We start from the raw sequence: 8,608 nt of genomic DNA, 5'->3' as shown, positions 1-8,608 counted from the left end.
TTCAGCCTGCTTAGCAGTTTTTTTCGTTCTTAAAAGAGAGCATCAAAGGGGGGGAATAAAAACAACAAAACATCAAAAACACTTGCGCAGGAAAACGGCATCTAGAAAAGTCAGCGCCGGACCCCTGAAAGCCTTTTGGGGGGCAGTTTTAACGTGGTATTGGGATCTCTACCCTCCACTTTCCCCCCCCCCCGAAGTAGGTAGGAGACTTGTCACAAACAAAACCTTACCTCCGGCACAGTTTAGCAATGACAGCAACAAAACAAAATGACACACAACAATTACAGTTAGCTCAGACTGTCCTGGCACATCTTCAGTAAGACCTTAACTCCATCATCCCCTCTCATCTCCCTGAAATACCCTGTGTTGTCAGTGCTGTCTCCACACTGTGATGAAGCAACACCATCTGCAAGCCGGGCAGGTGCCTGGGGTGCTTTCAGATCACACACAGGCAGAACAGATCCTGCTGAGCAGATGGATGACTGTTTGTGGGCATGGTGAATGATACAGAAAGAACTGCTTGATAGAAAGCATGTTCTGTAAGGTAGTTATGTATGTCTTTATAATGTGGTTGCCTGGTGATAAAGGCTAATGGCTCACACTCGTAGCATAAAATTCTTGCTTCTTATGAAAAGATTAATGTAGGATGGGAAAATCCCTGCCAATTTACATGGAATTACACCCATTCTTGGAACTTAATAGGATACAAGAAAGGAGGGCTGGTACTGAAACACTTCCTCTAGTTTGGTACCTCTGAAACTTCTGAGAGGAGTCAGAAAGTCTCTCTCTGCTCACCACCCAGACAGGCTGAAGAAAGTTGGTACTGAAAAATGCCCTCCATCCTTATTTCATTACGTCCAAAAAGTAATTCTAGCAAATCACACTCCAGCAGCACAATGCATCTAAACCCAGCAGGCTTCCACAGTGTCAGGTGCAGGTGTAGCAGCAGCATCATTCATGAATGTACATCTGCACTGTTGCCAGATCTCCAAGTCATATGGCAATTTTTAGGGGGACATGTATTTCCCTATCTCACGTTGCACAAGGTGACACCTAGAATGCTTTTCTGTCATATTTTCAGTCACTTAGTTTCCTAACCTGCTTCCTTTATGATTTGTGGCTAGCTCAGGCACAGGAGGTAACAGTCTGCAAGTCCCTTGCATTTGGTTTAGTCTCCATGTACTATCCTGTGGCAGTTCAGCTAGAGTAACCTGGGCACTCATTAGCACAGAGAGACAGCTAACTACTTCACAGCTCTTGTGAAAAGCTTGCACCAATTCTTCCATACTAGCAAAGTGAAATCAGACCTTTGCAAGCAAAGGAAACCTATGGAATGACTGAGAACAGCTTGCTGATACAGGGTTTATAAACAATTTTTTACTCTGCTCTTAAATAGAGAACAAACTGCAGTACAAACCATCTCAATGAGCACCTAGGAAGTCATTCCTGAACACATATATAGTATAACCACTTCCTTTACAGGCCCTTAAAATACTTAAAATGAAAGACAGGATAATTCCAATGGTCAAAACCCATCAAACAATGGGCTTTTCCTAAGGAGGTGTTCTCATGGAGGACATCAGCTAGCTGAGGTGGACAAAGACATCAGCTACAGCTGTGAGGGGGATAAACTCATTTTTACAGCTTGATTGCGTTTGGCTTAGTGAAGTTCAATCATATCTAGATATTGAGAGTATTTCTTCTTTGTCTATGCTTTTTTGATAGAGTGTGACCATCAGCATATCAGTCATGACAGAATTTCCAGGATGGACCCTGCACTGAGAAGTGGGGAATAGAAATACAGCCAGGGACTGTTTAACAGCTCTCTTCCTCCTCTTCACAATAATTGTCTCTATGCTATCTTCAAAATTTGCCATCCATTGCCTCTCCAGTTGGACACACACACACACATATATATATATCAATTTAATTTAGTAGAAACCCCTCTAAGGGATTCAAAGTCTAGAAGTACTGACTTTCAAGCCAACAGAGTTCCTTTTCTCAGTCTAACTGGGTTTGGGAGTTTGTGTGCTCTATGAGTAAATTTTCCTACTAGAGCAAAGAACGCAAAGCAATAGGCAAAGCTACTGAGTATTGTTGGATCTTGCTTCTCTCCTTCCAGTTCTAAATCACAGATAGTCTTAAATTTTTTTTTATTATTATTATTTTTTCTCCTTCCTTTCTCCTGCTACTGCAGGAAGAAACCTTTTCAATATTAGAGCAACTTTTGATTTCTTGAAACAATAACCCAATGGGTTTCACATAACTGCTGGTTTATATATCTCCATACAGAATTTGTAATCGAGTACTAATAGACATAGGCAACATTAAATCCATTATCTTAACAGTTTTGCTGGACTGCCTAGCAAGTTAAAGAAACAAAATCAGGTAGCATTTCTACATTTGTATAGCATACTCAGACTTGCTTTTTAAAAAAAGTTTTACAAGATTCCTAGAGTAGAGTTATAGCTTGCCTTTTGATATTTATAAGGATCAACTAGATGACAGAAGAAAAAACAAACAAACAAAAATCCAAAACAACAAACTTGAATTGGATGGCACGTATGGAGTAAATCAGTGCAGTGAAAAAAGGTTCACTTTCTTATTCCTCCCTGAGTTTGTTTTTATTCTGAAAGCCTCAGTTACTCAGCCTCACCAATTTAACTAGAGCTAATGTTAGACAAATATAGTCAAATGTAGTTTAGGAACTTATACACCTGCAACAGGTTGATACAAAATAGGCAGTGAAAAGGAAGCATGCTGCTTTCAGCATAGCTTGTGCTATCTAGCAAAAAGAAGTTATGTTATCTTTCCAAAATCTAAACCCACAAAGGTTCTACAGATACTCTTAGATGTCAAAAAGCAGTGTCAACAACATGGAAGTAGTAGAAAATGGCATCCCCCTTGGCATCTGAAAATGTGACGTGGGTGATGTGTGGACTGCTCTTAAGATCGGCTATGAGTAATTTAAGATATCAGCAGACACACTAAGGACCTTTCCATGCTTGTAAAAATAGGTGGTTCTCAATAAAGCATGAGAACTTGCAGGAATTCAGGAGAGTATAAATATACACCAGATTCCCTCCTTCAAAGTTCCATTTTACAAGGACATGGAAGCATATATAACCCCACCTTCTTACTAGCCAAATCCTTGAGCCTCTCTCAAGTTTGATAAACTCCAGGGAAACTGCCTGATTGAAAAGTAGACATACAGGCTTTGGGGTTAGATCTTCAAGTCCCACACATGCAGAACTCCAAATAGTTGACTTCATTGAGTTTTACTTACATGGGCATACACCACCCAGTGGTGGTTACATAGACTTTTTTATTTTAGTTCACTTTGGAGACAGCACCAGTGGTGTTAAAAAAAACCTATTTGTATTTTAACAAGCTCCTAGGAAAAGTTAGAGAGCCAGAAGCATGCAGCAGTACTAAAATGCTGAATGAATAGCCAGAAACATCTGTGTTTTGGGAGCAGCCTGCTGAGAGACCCCAGTGGGACTTCTGCACAAAGATAGATGGCAGAATGTAACCCTTCTGTGAACAACTGTGATATTTGGAAACATTCTTCTGTAATGAAAAGAAAAAAATCCCCAATCTTCACTGAGATCTAAAATGTTAGACCACTTTTTTTTTGTATCAATTACCTACTTCCATAGGATTTGCCTGCGTTGCCAAGGCAGTGACAGATCCAGTGGCTGTGTTGTAATATGAAACAGAACATAGAAAACTTTCAGAACAGTTTAGTATGAACAGAGGGGATGAGATCTTGTCCTCACTGACTTCTTGGACGCAGGATATGCCCACTGTGTTACCTAAACTACTTTACAAGATGATAGAGGGGCTCTGTATAGATGGCAAAATTCTGCAAGCTCTCATTAGGCACATAAAGTGGCACTCCAGAAGGGGGAATTATCAAACATCACCTTATCAGTTTAGTTTATCAATAAACACCACAACTCACATGTGTTTCACTGCTCCTCACAACACAAAGCATTGTTTGCAGCAAAACACATACCTTTTAGGCAATTCAGTTGTGAGGGTTTTAAGGATCTAGTTATGCCACTGGAGAAATCAGCTAGAGTAATCCTGGGTATTCTCACAAGTGCCATATCCTCATTATAACTCATTTCTGGCAAGAGCCTATTTTTCTTCTTTTAAAAAGAGACTCCCTAGCTGTATGACTGTAAATGACCAACATCAATGTTCTCAAAACAAGTGTATAACACATCCAACCTTTAAAGTGCTCCCTAGTTCTGTAAGAGCCTATGCTGAATTACAGAACCAGAACAGTATTAAAATCAGACTCTCATTATCTTAGGAAAAGATCTACCCTCATATTTGGATTACATCTGAAGTTTTACTGATGCCAAATTAAGCTGAGTAATGCCTAGTATGATTAACTGATGTGCTCACACTGGGGGAGGATGATGCTCAGACTTAGTTAACAAAGCTATTGTATTTTTTTGTACAAGATACTTTTAGTATTAATGTTCTTTTTTGTTTCATTTTCCTACAAAGTCATAGGCAAAATTAAAACCTCCCATTGAAAACTGTGAAAAAGAATTTACCAACTTGAAGTACTTTTTTTGTGAGCCAAAGTATTTGCAAGGTCAGTCATGCTCAGACTACTCATTAGGAAGCATGTAGTTATCGGATTAGTCACTGGAGACTTAGTGTATCAGAAGAATCAAATTAAGCTTTTTATGAGTTTACTAATAGCTGCAGATAAATATTTTAACAGTTTTCTAGCTATCATAATACACATTTAATCTCCTCTGAAGCATTTTTAAAGTGTTTTTAGACCAAAGTAATTCTAGAAAAAATAGCCTGCTTCACAGACCAGTTCACGAGCGATCGATACAATTTAGAATAGAAGTACATTACAGTTTATCCTAATGCTCCCTTTCCTATTCATACTTCCATAAGCTGTAATGCAGGACTGAGCAATCCACAGCACAGGTACTGAAGAGAGCATTCAGCCAAACCCAAATATCCCCAAAGAGGGCAAGCACAAAGGCTGGAGGTGAGAGCTGTCAGACATGGAGAATGACACCTGTGAAAATATCATCTCCCCCAGAGCTGAGAGCCTAACTAGAACATCACTTCTCCAAAAGCAAGCTATGCACCCAGCCTTTCTACTAGGCTCTTCCCCTTGCATTTTGCCAAGTGTCTGCTGGCAAATTTAATCACTATTTTGAGAAATAATATAACCTGGCACTTTACATTTCAAAGGTGGATGACCTTTGCCTCGTAATATCAGGGTGTACATACCAAACCAGCATTGATGATGATGATAAATCAACTTTGAAGTAATCTCACTGCAAAGCCTACGCCAAGAGTTTGACTCATCAGTCAATCAAAGCTTGATCTAGTGATTTTGGTTTCCTAATAAGGGGTTTTCAATTCCTATTAGCACATCAAACCAGTGACCTCAAACAGGTTAAACTGTTATTCTGATCCCCACAGCATGGCCACAAGCTTTGGCGTCCCAAACATCGTGTGACAATATGTGGATTCCCTGCTAAACACCTGGCTGAGCTGAGAAGTTATTTGTTCCTGAACAATTCTAGCAACCTTTAGACTGACAATTTTACAAAGGTTCTAGACATAAACAAGCATAGAAACATTCTAGACAAGACTTATAGTGTTTATTCTGAATAAGAGGACCATCCTGTGATTAATGCAGGGCAAATATTCAGAACTGATCTAAGTGATGTTTCAATCAATCACCAAAACTGGTTTTCTACCTTTAGTCGTCAAATTACCAGGACAATAAAAAACCTACTGTGAACCAAATGAGTGTACTGACAAAAGCAAAGATACCTCTGTATAAGCACACTGAATGAACATATTTTGATTACCACTCAAAAGCATTTTATTCTGAAAACAGACACAGGAGTCTCCTACAGTTTGCCTAGAGGTGTCAGGGTCTGGGTACTCATTCAGGCTGAATTAGTAGACACTGAAGCTTCATCTTTTTCTACTCTGTTTTCTCACTAACATCTTTTTAAGGTCTTTATTAAACTCACTGAGAGCAATGGAAGATAGAAAGGCCATGTTAGGAGTATAGCCCTTCTTTAGTGAAGAAACCAAAATATCTCTGAGAAGACTGAGACATGGTCTACATGGTTTGGGGGCAGAATTTGCCTTTTGTCTTCTGGCAGAACATCACAAACTTGTCTGTTCAGTCAATGTGTGAATACAGCTCCAGCAGTCTAAAGTTGTTATTTCAAGACAGATACTTTCCTCACTATACGCACACTGATACTAAGCAGAATGCTAATACAACTACTTACACAAAATCAAAGGGACCATACAGCTTTAGCAAGTGTTCAGTTACGCTGTGAGAAAAATTATGATTAAAATAATTCTGCAAATTACTGAACCTCTTGCTGTAAATCAAAATGGAAAAAAAAATACAAATAACTGTTTAAAGTATTTTGAGCAGTCCTGAGGAGAACAAACAGCTTACACCTTCGTTTTTGCTATGCCTAATGGGAAGCACATCAGCAACTCTCACCTCTAGAGCCTTTGTCCCAGGTTAACCAATTGACTAAACAGCTAAGAACTGTAGTATGACTGTCTAATATGAGTTTGCATTGTAGACTCCACAGATTTTACAATCATTGTAATTATTAGATTGTGTTGTACATAACTGCTCTCATCACTATTATAAAATAAAGCATAACCAAATAAATTGTAGACTTAGAGATATGTTTATCTTAAAATACTGTCACTCAGGAGGTGGGAGAAATTTAAATGGAGTCTCTGAGTACCACAGTTCTAGATCTTTTAGTACCACCTCGCTCTTAGTGCTGTCCATTCTCTCTATATGTATTGTTCACATAGAATATACAAAGACATGGTAATGAATTTTGGATAAATTAAACTTGCACTGAAAAAAAAAGAATCATCACTTGAAATGTGACAAGAAATTATTATTAATATTGAAATAAATTACAATCAGGACAACTCCACTACTCCAATCCAGTTTCAATGAAGAGTATGTAAAAATTCCAAGAATATCAGATGGATTATAAACCTTCAGCTTCCCTTCCTCTGGTTATCTGGAGACAAAGTATCCCTGTTAGCCTACCACCCATTTCTTGACAACCTATAATTTCCCCCTCCAACTACAACTCCTTAATCTTCCCTTTTCCTTCTCCCTGCCTTCAAGTTAAGTCTTGGGCCTTTCATGGTAAGATTTCATCCTAATTGTGTAGTTCTTATGCACTGGTGCCAAGCCAGAATGCTTTCAAGTGAAAGGCTATGCTGACAGTGAACATCTGACTTCCTAAAAATGGACATCTGAGTCCTTCAGGGAATCTGCAGCAAAAGTGACTAGACCCTCAGTGATGCTATATAACTCCTGTTCTCATGGAAATTCTGGAGAGATAACTGTAGTATAATTCAGTATCTTATCATCTGTATAGATCCAACATACTTAATTTTAGTCATACAAATTCTTTAACCCATAAAGAGGTGGGAAGATAGGGGAAATGGAAGGGAAACAGTTAAGTTCCCTGTGTTGGGACATCATCTTCTTCATCAAGGCCACAGGAAAAAAACCCTCTAAAGTACATAGTTATCTAAAGTACAAAGTTATCCTTTGTTTTATATTGTCTTCCTTCTCTTTTCCCCTATTTTCTATTTAAACAAGTTTTGCAATCTCTCTCCTGAAGCATGACAAAGGTGACAGCACAATACTTCATTTTGAGAAATAGGGTTTACCATTCAGAAACAGAAACTGTCAGCAGGGAGGGCAGGCTACACAAGCCATGAACCTCTTTACATTGATATTATCCAAAGAACACTACCAACTTTCCAGTGCCCAGAATTCCACGATAATATATTGCTAAACAAAACTCAGAGAGGACAGGGCAGGCAGTTGTCTTTTGCCAGTCCATAAATGTTTTTTATGACTAGTGTTCTGACTGCTGGTATGCAGTAAGACAAGCTGCCCTTATTATACAATAAGCCTTTTATAGAGGATGGTAATTTTTCTAGTGCTCCTACTTTTTTAGGCTTTAGGAACACAATCACTCACTTCCAAAAGTGCAAATAAATGCAGAAGCTGTGCTCTTAATATAGGTATTAACTGGTTGCTATTTTTTAAGGATATACAATAATTTACATGTTCAAAATAGGATCCAACACTACCAAACCAATGCTATTAGACTACACTGTATAAAGCCTTTCTTGAGCTGCTTTGTTATAAACTGCTTCCCTAGAACAAAACCAGCATCAAAAGAGCAGTACTGGTTTGACCCTGCTCCACTGAAGTACACAGGAGTTGTGATTTCAACAGCAGAAGAATATTGCTCCTTGACAGTCTTACTTCAGAGCTGGAGAAAAAAAAAAAAAAAAAAAAAAAGAAAAAAAAAAAAAAAGGAGGAGGGGCTGGACTTTCTGGTACACCTCTCTAAAGTACAATAATGGAAAACTTTTTTCAGACCACAAGGTGGAGCAGTAGATCCTTATAGATCTCAGTAGATCCTGATAATTCATGTGACGGCAAACTAACTGCATTTATAGAAAAAAAGAATTACTGGAGGACCTAACAGTGTGGTTCATGAATTTCAAATACAGTGCTGCCCAATAATAA

Source organism: Chaetura pelagica, unplaced genomic scaffold (genome assembly GCF_000747805.2).
Source record: "Chaetura pelagica isolate M959 unplaced genomic scaffold, ChaPel_1.0 scaffold425, whole genome shotgun sequence".
NCBI classification, from domain to species: domain Eukaryota; kingdom Metazoa; phylum Chordata; class Aves; order Apodiformes; family Apodidae; genus Chaetura; species Chaetura pelagica.
The sequence above is the reverse complement of the archived record's forward strand: the minus strand, read 5'-3'. Positions refer to the sequence as shown.